This window comes from Panthera leo, chromosome D4 (assembly GCF_018350215.1).
Source record: "Panthera leo isolate Ple1 chromosome D4, P.leo_Ple1_pat1.1, whole genome shotgun sequence".
Taxonomy (NCBI): Eukaryota; Metazoa; Chordata; class Mammalia; order Carnivora; family Felidae; genus Panthera; species Panthera leo.
This window is the reverse complement of record NC_056691.1, coordinates 16,992,919-17,008,576: the sequence shown is the minus strand read 5'-3', so window position 1 is coordinate 17,008,576 and position 15,658 is coordinate 16,992,919. Positions and strand designations below refer to the sequence as shown.

The 15,658-nt window shown below is 37.8% G+C and overlaps 1 protein-coding gene across 6 annotated transcripts in view; it reads left to right on the top strand.

Annotated features, from left to right (window-relative positions):
* The window catches only part of CARNMT1 (carnosine N-methyltransferase 1), a 43,820-nt gene that overhangs the window by 11,151 nt on the left and 17,011 nt on the right, over positions 1 to 15,658 (top strand). The gene's annotated exons all lie outside the window — the stretch shown is intronic.

The following is a 15,658-nucleotide window of genomic DNA, read 5'->3' as shown; positions in this document are numbered from 1 at the left end:
AGTGAGTAATGATCCATTACTGTTGGTTTGTTGTTCAAATTGCCTCAGCTTTAGCCAGCAGGAGTGCCTTCAAGTTGGCCCCTTTGTCCTTTCAGCATGGCCCAATTGTTTTTTAGCACTTCCTTATTTCTCTGGCACAGTAAAATATTTTAGTCCCATTGTGTATCTTCCCGACTTTAGCCTTGGAATTGGATGTTTTTCCAAGGACCCAGTTCCTTTAATGTGGAATGGTGTATAGAAACCAAGATTGGGCCATAGGCATTTTTGTTGTTACTAAGATGTCACTGCTTTTGAGCCTTTTAGTGGATAGAACACACACACACACATATTAGAAATCATTAGTTCATACTAATCCCTTCATTTCCAGTCTAACCCCAAAGGTTTCCTTCTTGGCCTCCCTGTTCCCTATATCTGTCTGCCTTTTTCCACAGTAAGAACCCTGGCTTCTGACAACATCAATACATTTACTCATTCACTCAGTCCTACAGTACTCACATAAGGCTTTCAGAATTGCTGCCTCCATACCACTATGAAAAACAAACTACCCACATGACTTTAGGATTTGCTAGCAATTATTTTTTCCCCTAAACTAAGGTTATTCACAAAAATATTCTTTACAGGTTACTCAGATTCACTTCCTTTCAACCCCCTACCCTCAGTGTGGTTGTGTGTTTAATTTGAAATTCAGTACATCATGGTTTATTTCTGTTTGCTTTCAGTTTTTAGGGTTGTTCTGTCCTCCCCCCATTCTCCATCCTTGCTGATATATATTTATTTTTTTGATTCATGAGCTGTCAGCTATCAACTTGTGATAATCAGAAAAAGTGTCATTCCCTTTCCTATTCCTTCGATAGCCATCTCTTCAATCCTCATTCTCAATCACACACCCCATGTAGGTAATCAGTATCATTGATTTCTTGTTTGTCCTTGTTTTTATTTTTTGTTTCCTATGAATGTAAGCAGATACAGGTTTTCTTCTAAATCGCCTCCTTTTTTCAAACACAAAATGTAGCAGCCTGTATATTTTATGTTGCATTCTGCTTTTTTCACTTAACAGTTTATCTTAGAAATAGCCAATTGTTGGGGCTCCTGGCTGGCTCAGTCGGTAGAGCATTGACTCTTGATCTCAGGGTTGTGAGTTTGGGCCCCACGTTGGGTGTCGAGATTACATAGTGTTATAATTAATGACCATATGCATGTGTATTTTTGTACTGTTGGAAGTGTATCTTTAGTGTAAATTCTTAGACATGGGATTACTGAATCTGAAAGGTAAATGCATGTGGGACATAAGTGTATTGGTTACCTGTTGCTATAAAAGAAATTACCACAAGTTTAAATGCCTGTTGCTGTAAAAGAAATTACCACAAATTTAACTGCTTAAAACAGACACATTTATCATTTCACGGTTTCTGTGAGTCAGAAGTCTGGACATAGCTTAATTGAGTCCTTGGTGTAGGATCTTTAAAAGGTTGCGTCAGGATGTCTGGTGGGCTGTGTTCTCATCTGGTGGCTCGACTGTGGAAATATCTGCTTCCACACACACTCATGTTGTTGGCAGAATTCATTTCATTGGGGTTGCAGGACTGAGGGCCCTAGCTTCCTGTTGCCTGCCGTGGGAGTCTGCCTCAGCGGTTTTGTCTTGTGAGCTTTCCCCAACTGGTCACTTACTTCGCCAGGCTGGCAAGGAGTCTTTAGAAGCCTTCAGTGGAGTTTTTATGATGTGATGTTATCACACGGTGACTGTTGGTTAGAAGAAGCAAGTCATAAATCCCTGCACACACTAAAGGGAGCAGATTATAAAAAGGTGTGAACACCAGTAGGTGGGGCCCTTTAGGCTCTGTGCCACAGTTATTGCCACATATCCCTATAAGGGCTGTACTGTTTCGCCTTCTTGTCAGCAATGTACAAAAGTGCCGGTTTACTCACAGCCTTGCCACACACTGTGTGTTCACAATCATTACCAAGCTTGTAAACTTTTGCCAATCTGACGGGTGAAGAATCGTATTTTGGCCTACTTCTTATTTGCAGTTCTCTTGCTATGAAAGAAATTGACTAGTCTCATATGTTTAAGAGCCATTTTATACCTTGTTTTGAGAAACACATATTGGTGTTTTTCCCCTCCTTTTAAAAAGTTGAGGTGAAATGCATATAAAAAATGTGACAGTTTTAAAGTGTACACTTTGATGGTAGTTAGTAAATTAACAGTATTGTGTATCCATCGTCTCTTACAGAGTTGGAAAACATTTCCACAACCCACAATAAATCCCATACCCATGAAGCGGTTACTCCCTATTCTCCTTACTCCACCCCTGACTTCTGTCTGTCAGAAGTTTGACGATGAGTTGCCTCGATGTGGTTTTCTTTGTATTTATCCAGTGTGGGCTTTGTTTTGCTTTGGGAGGCTTGGGTAGATATGTATCGCCAAATCAAAAATCAAAAATTGTTTGCTCTTATCTCTTTCCCTTCTGGGACTGAATCGTATGTTTATGAAACTGCTTGACATGGTCTGTAACGTGTCAGATGGCTCTTTTGCCACTAATTCTTTCTATATTTTAGTTTGGGTAGTTTCTATTGACCTTACTCGAATTTCACGAATTCTTTATTATGCCAATCTGTTGATAAACCCATTCATAGACTTCTTTAATTCTGATACAGAATTTTTAAAAAATTTCTAGTACTTCCATATACACATACCTTACTCTGTGTGTTCTCTCTGTGCTGACATTTCCTGTTTGTGCATGTGATCTACCTTTTCCACCTGATGTTTTAATGTATTTTTTATGTTTAGGTTTTAAATTTTTTTATTTTTTTTAGTGTTTATTTTTCACACACACACACACAGAGTGTGAGCGGGGAGGGGCAGAGAGAGAGGGAGACACAGAATCCAAAGCAGGCTCCAGGCTCTGAGCTGTCAGCACAGAGCCCAATGCGGGGCTCAAACTCCTGAACCGCGAGATCGTGACCTGAGCTCAAGTTGGATGCTTAACCAACTGAACCACCCAGGCGCTCCTATTATGTTTATTTTTAAATCCCTGTCTGATAATTCCAACATATGTGCTGTTTGTGGGTCAGTTCTGATAATCGTTTCCTCTCATAGAGATGGGGTACATTTTCTTGCTGTTTTGCACGTCCCATAATTTTTTGATAGAATGCCAGACGGTGTATGTAAAAGAACAGTAGGAACTGAAGTATATTGACAACCAGAAAAAAGGCATTCTCCTTATTCTGGCAAGCCATGAACTTGGGAGGTTGACTGAATCTCTTAAATGTTTTTAATACTTGATATTATTGCATGTATTAGCTGCTTCAATCACTTAAGAAAAAATGGCCTAAACCTTGCATCTAGAAATGTGGCAATGTAACCATTGTCAATTTCTAGATTGAAATACTTTCTAAGTTTTCATCTGCATCTCACCTTTTACTTCATTCTTGTACATTGATTCGTGTACATTGATTTCACGATCTTTCCTGAATTAATTGATAGGAAGGTGTTTGCAATATTAAGCACTCGGACTCTCAAGGCATGAAAATATAGTTATTTCTTCAGCAGTAAATGACCTAGTAGGTCCACAGGAAGCCATTTGTATATTGGAACTGTCCTCTGCCAAAGATAAGATTGAGACTCTCTTATTTAGTCAGCCTTTGACATGTAATGACAGCTAATCCACCTTGTTTGAATATCTACACGTCTGTGCCATGCAGATTGTAGCTCAGTACCCTGAAAATCACCCACTGTATTTCTCCTTGTGGTCAGTTAATTTTTGACCCGCTGTGTTCTTAACATCCAGTTGAGGGGATAATAGATTGATTATATACTTGTGATTCCTGTGTCACTTAAAGCTTTCATTCTTTTATTCTATTGTTGATGACAGTTATGACACTTCACTGATTTTCAGTTCTGTAAATATTTCTTCAATCAGATTTATAGTGTTCTGGGTCTGAAACCCAGATATAGCTCAGTAAGTGAGTAACATTGGAAGCACAGTTGAAATTATTATTCCAGCCATATTATCACTCCTGGAAAAAAAAAAAAAAAGACCAGGGCTTATTTCTACATGTTCAAATAGCCAATCTATAAGATTCAGAAGTAATATAGGTAATAATTCACTGATTGTGCCCTGCAGATATAATTTAGGAAGAAGTTTTCTAATGACATGTTTTTGTAGAAAGAAGTTTATCCATAGGCTTCAAAGCTAGGCAGATTCTGAATACTTCAACTACTAGAAATGCTTGACATGTATCCTACTCACTCACATTTTTAGTGTCCGCAGACTTGTTAATACATTTTATATTCCAAGTTTTATCAACGAGGATACAGTATACTTGGGGTGTCTAATTTTTTATAGCACTGACTCTTCATGCTTTTATATATAGTCTCTATTATGTTTGGGTTGAAGATGATTTGTCATAGATGAAATTGTGTGATCTTTGTGATACGTGGAAACTGCCCCCCCCTTTTTTTTCCTGCATGTATTGTTTCCTTGTTGGATCTATGACTTGCAAATATTTTCTCCAACTCTATAGGTTGTCTCTGCACTTTGTGATGTCCTTTGACATACAAAATTTTATAATTTTGGTGAAGTCCAGTTTATCTATTTTTTCCTTTTGCACTAGTGCTTTTCATGTCATGTTTATGAAATCACTGCCAAATCCAACGTCCTGAATACTTTCTTCTTGTTTTGTTTTTAAGTTTATTTATTTATTTTGAGAGAGAAAGAGAGAGAACGAGCAGGGGCGGGGCAGAGAGAGAACGGGAGATAGAATCCCAAGTAGGCTCCGTCCTGTCAGCACAGAGCCTGACGCAGTGCTCCGACTCAAGAACGGAGTCGAAACCAGGAGTCGGATGCTCAGCTGATTGAGCCACCCAGGCGCCCCTCCTCAATACTTTCTTCTAAGAGTTTTATAGTTTTAATTCTTAAGTTTAGATCTTTGATCCGTTTTGAATTCATTTTGCATATGGTATAAGGTAAGGGTCTAACTTCATTTTTTTTTTTACATAGGGATATCCAGTTTTCCCAGCACCATTTCTTTCTTTTTTTTTTTTTTTTAATTTTTTTTTTAACGTTTTATTTATTTTTGAGACAGAGCATGAACGGGGGAGGGTCAGAGAGAGGGAGACACAGAATCTGAAACAGGCTCCAGGCTCCGAGCTGTCAGCACAGAGCCCGACGCGGGGCTCGAACCCATGGACCGCGAGATCATGACCTGAGCCGAAGTCGGCCGCCCAACCGACTGAGCCACCCAGGCGCCCCCCCAGCACCATTTCTTAAAAGACTAGCCTTTCTGCATTGAATTGTCTTGGTTCTGTTGTTGAAAATCAACTGACCGTATGTGTGAGGGTTTATTTCTGGGCTCTCTATTCTCTTCTATTCTGTTGGTCTATACATTGGACCTTATGTCAATGCCACAGTATTTTAATCTCTGTAGCTTTGTAAATTTTGAAGTCAGGAAGCTTAAGTCCTTCAGTTTATTATTTTTCAAGGTAGTTTTGGCTTTTTGGGACCCCTTGCAATTCCATATGAATTTCAGAATCAGCGTTTCCATTCTTGTGAAAAAAAGGTGTTGGAATTTTCTTAGGGACTGTTAAGCATGTAGATTGGTTTGGATAGTATTGACATCTTAATGGTGTTAAATCTTCCTATCCATGAACACGGGATGTCTTTCTATTTATTTAGATCTTTAATTTCTTTCAGCAGTGTTTTGTAGTTTTCAGTGTAGAAGTCTTTTTTTTCCCCCCCTTGGTTGGATTCCTTCCTTAAGTATTTAGTTATTTTGGATGCTATTATTATAAATGGAATTAACTTTCTTAATTTTTTCTTTTGGATTGGTCATTGCTGGTGTATAGAAACACAGCTGATTTTTATGTGTTGATTGTGTGACCCTGCAACTTTGCTTAACTTATTAGCTCTAGGAGCTTTCTTGTGGATTGTTTGCAATTTTCTAATATACAGGCTCGTGACATCTGCAAGTAGAGATGGATTTTTACCTCTTCCTTTCCCATTTGAATAGCTCTGGCCAGAACTTCTGGTACAGCATTGAATAGCAGTGATAAAAGGGAGCATCCTTATCATGTTCCGGGTCTTTCTTTCACTATTGAATTTGATGTTTTTAGCTGTAGGTTTTTCATAAATACCCCTTATCATTATGAGGAATTTTCTCTCTATTCCTAGCGTTCTGAGCGTTTTTATCAAGAAAAAGTGTTGCATTTTTCTGTGCCAAGTGAAAAAATCCTCCCTCTTTCCTTTGTTCTATTAATGGTATGTTACATTGACTGATTGTCTTATATTGAACCACTCTTGCATTCCTGACATAAATTTGCATTTGTTCATGGTGAACAATCCTTTTAATAGTTGTTGGGTTCAATTTGCTAATATTTTGTTGAGGATTTTTACATTTATAAAAAGGGTATTCTTGATCTGTTCTCTTTTTCTTTTGTGAAAACTCTTGTGAATTTTCTTTTCCTGTGATGTTGTTACCTGATTTTGGTATCAGGATAATGTTGGTGTCGTAGAATGAGTTAGGAAGTGTTCTTTACTTCTTTGGGAGTTTGAGAGGAAACGGTGTTCATTTGTCATTAAATATTTAATGGAATTCACCTCTAAAACCATCTGGTCCATGGCTTTTCTTTATTGGGAGACATCTTTACGTCTTTGACTAGGGAATATTGAGGTGGCAATGTTGAAATATGCTTTTAATTTTTCTTTAAGATATGAAGTCTTCTTCCTCAATAACGTTTGTTTTGAAAACTGAGGGCTCAAGTTGGAATAAATAGCTAAAAATCACACAGTTGTTAAAGGCTATCTTTGTTTACTTTAATACATGCTACAGATTTTCTTATCCTACATTAGGATAACAGTCAGTTAAGCATCCAACTCTTGATTTCAGCTCAGGTCGTGATCTTGCAGTTCGTGAGTTTGAGCCCTGCATCAGGCTTCATGTTGATAGTACAGATCCGCTTGGGATTCTCTCTCTCTCCCTCTGTCTCTCTGCCTCTCCCACATGCATTCTCTCTCTCTCTCTCTCTCTCTCTCTCTCAAAATAAGTAAACTTAAAAAAGAATTATGATATAATCTCTCATTTCCTTATTTTTCATAAACAAGTGTTTTCAATTTTATGGACTTTTATAAACATTGATATATTGTAGATTATATTGTAGGATGTTATACTCATAGTTTCTAGTTGGTGCTGTCAGTGTATATATTCAGTGCTCTGCTCTAAAAATAATACATAATAGCTGAATAGCTCCTATAAACATAAAATCCAGGTATTTCTCAAAATTCAAATTATTTCTGTTTTTGAAAAGTAGGTTATGAAGTGAGACTCTTTATAATTGGAATGTACCAAATTTGGGGTATTTTTGGAAAGCTAAATGCCAAATGCTTATGTCAGCATCATTTCTAGCACTTTCGACATGACTTTGTTCATACTCATTTAGTCACGATCAATGAATCATGTATATTACCATGCTGTCCAGTCAGTATAACAATGTCAGCTATCAGGCGCCTGGGTGGCTCAGTTGGTTAAGCCTCCAGCTTCGGCTCAGGTCATGATCTCATGGTTTGTGGGTTCGAGCCCCGCGTCGTGCTCTGTGCCGACAGCTTAGAGCCTGGAGCCGGCTTCAGATTCTGTATCTCCCTCTCTCTCTACCCCTCCCTCGCTCATGCTCTGTCTCTCTCTCTCTGTCAAAAATAAATAAAACGGTAAAAAAAAAAAAGCTTTACGATAGGGCTTGCCATTGTTAAATTTCCTGGTGAACTATACAGAACATTATTTTGCTGTTATCTATCTACTATTATTATTACTATTCCTACTGAAAGATAGAATGTGGACTGGTGAGAAAAGGATGGATTAACTCTTAATGATTGTAATCATTTATTTTAAAAATAATAATTAAATGATTTTGATTTGTTAAAACATATCACAGTATTCAAAAATTTAAAAACTTAACAGGATTTAAAGTCTCTTTCCCATAACTGTTACCCAGCCACCCATTTCCCTTCCCTGAAAGTAAATAATATTATAAAAGTAGACTGGTGTATTTAAACTTTGAATGGAGTGTGCCAAAGTATCTGTCAGCCTTCTTTTTTTTGTGCCATTCTTGGACCTGGTGAGAACCTTTCATTATCTTTTCCTATGTCATTTGTTTTTCTTTAATGTAGGTTGGTTTCCTTATAGTTGGTAAGATGAGCTGTCATAGAACCTTAAAAACATGAAGCTAATAAAACACTAAAGTCAATATCTGTATTAAAGTCATAACTTTGCCATAAAAAAGTAAACCCCTCGTCCTTGGAAGGGACATTAATACAGCCCTTCAGAATCCAGGTTGATTCTTAGCTCAGTCCTGGTCAGCGTTGAGTGTCGGATAAATTTCCAGGCCCCTATTTATGCCACAGCAAGCACATGGGAATTTGATGTCTTCATATTTCAGGCTGGATTTGACTCGAATTTACGTCTGCTTGGGTTCTTTCTTTTTTTTTTTTTTTACATTTCATTTCAGATATTCTACTTTTATTCAGTCTAAACAAAACTAGTATTGGTCAATAGCAAATTTATCAAGGCAAAAAATTTAGTTTTAGGTAACAAGTCTGGAGGGAAAAAAGCTCTTGTACTTCACTCTATACACTCACTATTGGTTTTACTCATGATTAAGTAATTATCACTCATGAAGAAAAACAATTTTACTGCCTCAAAGTAAAGACTAAAAGTACACTTCTTCCTCTTTTTCAATTAAAAAAAATTATTGTGGGACAACAAAGTCAAATTTGTATTTTATAGAACATAAATTACCAACAAGGTCCTGACCTAGTAATCAAAAATTAAATCTCAAAATTTAAAACCAAGAAAGAGGCTAAATTACACACATATTTTGACCAAACAAATTCTGGAACATTTCCTAAATAAAAAGTAAGCACAATTATTACATTCCAGGTTTCAGAGAAGAGGCATTAAGGATTCATGCCATAAGTTTATTTACAAACATATTGAGTATGTTGAATTCAAGAGTTTGATCCATTTTTCAGAGAGACTGCGCTTCTTAAAATGCTCCTTTTCACATCTGTTTAATGGATTAATTAAAACATCCTTAATTCTTTTTTTTTTCAACCTTTATTTATTTTTGAGACAGAGACAGAGCTTGAATGGGGGAGGGTCAGAGAGAGACGCAGAATCTGAAACAGGCTCTGGGCTCTGAGCTGTCAGCACAGAGCCCGACGCGGGGCTCGAACTCACGGACCTCAAGATCATGACCTGAGCCGAAGTCAGATGCTTAACCGACTGAGCCACCCAGGCGCCCCAGACATCCTTCTTTCTTAAGCAATTGGTGTCTTACTATAAAAAAAAAAAAGGCGCAGCAAATCCAAAGTCCGTAGTCATCATAACAAGTAACCACCACTTGTTTTCCACTGAAAACGGCAAATTCTTTCCTGGGCCCTCCTCATAGTGGCTCCTACGGACCACAGAGGTGGTGAATCCCCGATGCTCTGTCCCAACATAGCGCTGTTGGAAGTTCTGCGAAAAGCACAGCACCCCCAGAGATAGAAACGACAGCACCAAACCAGGTCCTCCTCTTTTCACCACCTTGTTCCCGGTGTGTCGGGTTCTTTCTGAAATTTTAGTGGAGGCTTTTTCTAACTGAGCCGTCTCTAAAAGAGAATATATTTAAATATGCATAGAATTAACTATGCCTGTGATCATTAAAGTATTTTTTTCCTATGAAAACACACTTGTCATGAGTTGGTCCAGTTTGTCTCTGTTTAGAGTTTTTATTTTTATTTGTTTGCTTAGAGTTTTTAAATGCCTGAATTTACAAGCACAAGCAGCTTTGAAGCCACAGATTGACACATGTATTGGGGTCTCTGTTCATTAAGGAAATGCTGTTTAATTGTGCCGGATGCCAACCATTTCAGTAATTACTAGCTTCTAGTCTGTTTAGGGTTTAAATAGACTTGGACTCTGCTTTAGTGAGCAGTTGCTCATTGAAATTAGCAATGCAATTTTAAAGCTTTTTCTTAAATACGAACATAAGCACAGTAACATTTCAGTTGGTGGTCTGAACTGAATGGATGGAGAGTTTTAATTTTTCAGGTGACTATCTAATCATTTAATCATTTGAATTTAAGAATTTTATGCTATAAAGTTTATAGCTGCTAAGGAAAGAGAGTCTTGAGTCCTGAGATGAAAAAGCACAGCCATGTGAAACTGTATTCTCTTATGAATTCTGAAAACTGTCAGACTGTATATTTAGGTCTTAATTTCATTAGCCCATCCTAGTTTAGAAGAATTTGAAGTGGTATTTTGTGTGTGTGTGGGAGAAATCTATCATGTCTTTGCAGTTCACTCCAAAGAGATAACAGGTACACAGTTGCCTAGTTGAATATATTTTTGTCTCATATAGTCGGGCATTAGGATGAGCTTTAAAGAAGCATTTTTTCTACTTAGATTAAAATAAGGACTATATAATTTATGAAAGGATTCTTTTAGCTAAAAGAAACCATTTAAAACGAGAAAATAGAGGAAATGTAGACTGCCAAATAATGCAAGAGTAGAGCCTGAAAATTTAGATATACCCCCTCATCCTGAAAGCCCTCTTAGGCCAAAGACAAATATTTCAGATGTCTTTCAAACAAGATCTCAAGCTCTTAAAATTCAGGATTTCAAGTGCTTACAAATCTAGAGTAATATCTCAGTGGGAAAACAATGTATACTAATAACCCAGTAGAAAAATAGTGTAAATAGTACACAGAACATGAAATACAAGGAACTCCATCTCCTAAGAATATGCAAATGTGAAAAACACACTAAGATGCCATTTTCCACCTATTACAATGCAAAGTTTAAAAATTACACAACTTACTGAAGACCGGAAGAAGCCTATAGCTTGCTGATGGAAGAATAAATCAGTACAGTCTTATGGAGGGCAACTTGGTAATATTTAACAAAATTTTAAAGTTTATCTTTTGACTCTTGAAATTCAATTTTGGGGAAGCTTTCTACAGATATATTTATTCCTGAATGTGAAAGATCATTTATGCCAAGGGTATTAATTTTAACATTATACTAACAAAAGATGGGAAAGAATGGAAATGTCCTTAGTAGATTTTGATACATTATGTTACAGTCATGTACTAGAATACTTATTCAATCATAAAACAGGTTAAGGAAGCTCTGTGTAGGAGTAGGAGAGAGGTTCCAGACGTGTAGTGTTGGGATGGCAAACTTCTTAAAGGGCCAGCTAGTAAATATTTTAGGCTTTTCTCTGTTGTTGGGGGACACAGCCACAGACCATATGTCTATGTGTATGGACTGTGTTGCAATGAAGTCTTATTTACAGAAACAGGTGACTGGTCTGTGGGGCATAGAAGAACTTGGAATATAAACTATAACAGGTATGAAGTGCTGAGAGCACTGGGTAGTGAGTTCAAGCTTTGCCTGGGATATTTGGGAACGACTTCATCGATGAATGAGGTAGGTGATCATTTAAACTGAGTTTCTGTGGGTGTGTAGAAGCTCTGAAGATTAAGGTGAGGAGGAGGTGTTTTCTGGAATTGGTGAGGAGTTGTTTGATACGTGGAGTTCTGTGTTAAGAGTGGATGAAGAGGTAAACTGGGATCATATTTTTGAAGGGGTTAGACAGTAATGGGGTTTCTAACCCATTTTCTACTTCGAATAAAAAATATTTGAATGCCTACCTCTGTTAGACCTTTAAATTTTGCATATGTACTTCAGGGCTTTTTTTTTTTGTTTTTTTTTGTTTTTTTTAAATTTGCGTGGGTTTTTTGGCATATATTTTGTAAAAGAAACATTATAGACACAGTTGAAACCATGCCCTGCAAACCATGCTGAGTATATATTCTTATCTCTTTCCAGAGATAATAGCTAATATGAATTTGTTACTCTAGCCTTCCGACATTAACTACGTGTTCATATACCTTTATAAACAATATATTTTATTATTCTTTTTATTGTAAAAGTTCAAAGAATGGTTTGTGGTGTCATTTCACAATTGGCTTTTGCTCAAAATTGTGTTTTTACTATTTCTGTGTGTGGATCAGCCCCGGTCAATAGAAATAAAATGCAAGCTGTATATGTTATTTTAACTTCTGTAATAGCCACATAAAAAGTCACAGGTGAAATTAATAATATACTTTAATAGCCCAGTGTATCTGAAATATTATTTCAGCATATAATCAGTATGTGAGATTATTAATGAGGTATTTTACATTCCTTTTTTATACTAGATCTTTGAAATCTGGCATCTGTTTCACACTTGCAACACCTCTCAACTTGGACTAGCCACGTTTTAAGTGTTCAGTAGTCGCAAGTGGTTAGTGGCTTTTACTGTATTGAACAGAGAACTGCTACAGTTCAAGCAGGACGGAACACTCCCAAGTGCCTGAAAGTTGCGCGCGCTCCTGACCTCCAGGGGTCATGTTGACCCAAGAGAAAGTCTTTTGTGTTTTGGAACTTGCTAATCCTGCAGCCGCAGCACAGAAATCATTCTGTGTGCGATAAAGGAAACCTCTCTCAAGAAGAGCAATTACTGCTGATGATGGTTGGAACACGGAGCGTGGGACAGGCACGATGCACGGCCTCTTTAGACACGCAGGGGCCCCTGCCCTGTCCTTACAGGAGTACGCTCTTCATTCTTGCTTGTCTGGGGTAAACTGTTGAAACTTTTCCTGCTCTTCTCAGGGGTGCCACATTGGTAGCAAACATACTGCTTGTCCATAGTCGGACCTTAATAAGTAGGTAGACCTGTTAGCTTACATTTCTTTGCGAAGAATCTCCAGCAGCATCATTTGATTATTGAGCCCCATGTAATATGCCTCTATGCCTGGTTTTCTAAGTTTTAGGCAAGGTTAAAGTCACCTCACCCCAAAGTCTATATGTAGACTTCTAGTTCTCTTATTTTCCGCAGAAATATCTTCATTGAAATGCTGTAGAGTTGACCTGGAGTCCTAGCGGAAACTGCCTTTTAGCATGTTTTAGTTTCATACACATTAAATTAGAGACGCTTTCCATTATGCTGTTAGTATCCCTCATATAATAACCCAATGAAAAACAAATCTAGCTAAGGACAAAAATTTAGGGAAAAATTCTCGCCATGGCATTCATTCATTGCTTGATTTTTGACTGTTTTTTCAATTCTGTGGCATTTATTTTAATGTGTCTTTTATATACCCACAGAAATATATATTATATAATAGATAGATCTATCATGATCTCTGCTCTTAGTCTGGGGCCTTGATATAGTCTGCATTCCACGGCTTGATAGCTTTTTAGTAGTTTTATATGGCACTTTCTGCCACAAGGTGGGGGTAGAGAGTTCTATAGGCCTTTTTAGGTAAGGAGAATTTGGTCATAAAGTTTAGCTTTCCATAAGTTAACAAAATAATTGTCCAGCACCATTGTTAACACAACTGCCCCCTTAGGGTTAGCAGGATTTCTAATTTCTTCATGGTAATATTTTACTCAGCTCATCAGCCATTCAGAAATTATTAGTGATTATTTTTATAACAGTTTAAATACTCTATGAATTTACTTCCATATCATTTACTTTTTGTTGCATTACTTTGCTTTTTTTTTTTTTTTTTTTTTAATCTAAGGTGAGAACGGTCACTTGGGAAAAATGCATGTTTTGATTGGGCAAATAGGAACTGAGAAAAATAAAGAGGTAATTCTGGGAGACTAAGGGTTTTGGTGGATCTGATAGGGAGTGGAAATGAGAGAGGCAGGCCTGGGTGAGGTGTCACAGTGGCATGTCCTTTAAACAAAGGGTAGCACAGAGTTCTATGGCTTGTAGTTTTACAAATTCTGATACTAAAAATATGTATGTGCTTGTTAGATACTGGTACAGGTAGGTCTACACCAAGCGAGAGGACGGTACCCATTCTCTTCATTAGAAATGTAATCAGGGGCGCCTGGGTCAGTCAGTTGAGCATCGGACTTCGGCTCAGGTCATGATCTCACGGTCTGTGAATTCGAGCCCCGCGTCGGGCTCTGTGCTGACAACTTGGAGCCCGGAGCCTGCTTCGGATTCTGTGTCTCCCTCTCTCTGACCCTCCACCATTCATGCTCTCTCTCTGTCTCAAAAATAAATAAACATTAAAAAAAAAAAAAAAAAAAGAAATGTAATCAGAGGCACCTGGCTGGCTCAGTCAGAAGAACGTCTGACTCTTGATCTTGGGGTTGTAAGTTCGAGCCCCACATTGGACGTACAGATTACTTAAAAATTAAAAAATTTAAAGTTTAATCTATAAAGTCAATTAAAAATTAAAGTGTTGGGGCGCCTGGGAGGGTCAGTTAGTTGAGTGTCCGATTCTTGATTTCAGTTCAGGTCACAATCCCAGGACCATGGGATTGAGCTGCACATCGGGCTCCGTGCTGAGCATGGAGCCTGCTTGGGTCAGTCAGTCTCTCTCTCTCTCTCTCTCTCTCTGTCTTTCTCTCTCTCTCCCTCCCTCTGCCCTTCTCTCCCGCTTGCATTCTCTATTTCTCTAAAAACAAAACAAAAAAAGAAAAAATATTAAAGTGTTCACACGTAGAGACATTGTGTGTAATCTGAAATAAGAAAGCATTTTATTTTAGTGAAAACTGTTCTATGACCACTTGGCATCAGTTTGCTCATCTCAAATATTAAAGAATGTCTATATCAGAATAAGCCTACTTGTCAGAAATGATTTTTTAACAAATCTTGGTTGTGCCTTATTGTATATATAAAATTAAACAGTGAAACTAAAGAGACTTTGTTAAGGTTTTTATGCAAATACATACGTAATATGTTTCAGACTGGATGACCGTGGACAAATTCCCACGTTACTATATTTATCGACTGAATTGTCAAAAGCCCCATGGTTCTGTTTGTTTCTTCTTCATTTCAGAATGGGAAATGCTGAGGTTACCATATGGGCCACTAGTGAAAAGACCTGTTGCTATTTGGTGGCGCACACCAAACTTAAAGACCATGTGGTATAAAGATTTAAAAAAGAGTTCTACATGGGAGTAGATTTGGAAATTGGATTTGTTTTTTTTTTTTATAAAGTTAACGTTCATTTATTTTTGAGAGAGACTGAGCATGAGCGGCGTGGGGGCAGAGAGAAGAGGGAGACACAGAATCCGAAGCGGGCTCCAGGCTCTGAGATGCTTAACCCCCTGAGCCACCCTGGCGCCCCTGGATTTGATTTATGAGCCAAATTTGGAGAATGCAGATAATAATGAAATTCCTTCTTAATTGACGTGATGGCAGCTGATTTCTGTAAGAATGCCATTTTAGTTCCCCTAGAGTTCTATCGGACTGGAATTTCTGAGAAAGTCCCTTGCTTTGCTAAGGCTGTTAGCCATTTGAAAGTGGATGGTGGATCTTACGGTGAAGAGAAGTTGTGACTGTAGTGTGATGCTCATCGGGGGAGAGCCAGTGGTTTGGTGTGACCTGCTTGCCACTGTCTGTGCTCAGTTAGGAGGCGCTTCCTCACTCCGCCCATGAGGACACCCTCCCTCCAGGTTCTTGTGCCGGCAAAATCCGTAGACTCTTACAGATACACCTAACACGTTAAAATCTACATACGTTTTATCTTAGTCACACAAACCATTGTATTTGCTACAGGCTTTAGAAATAATGTTTTGTTTTACTGTTCCATGATAAAATAATTTTGTTCAGTCT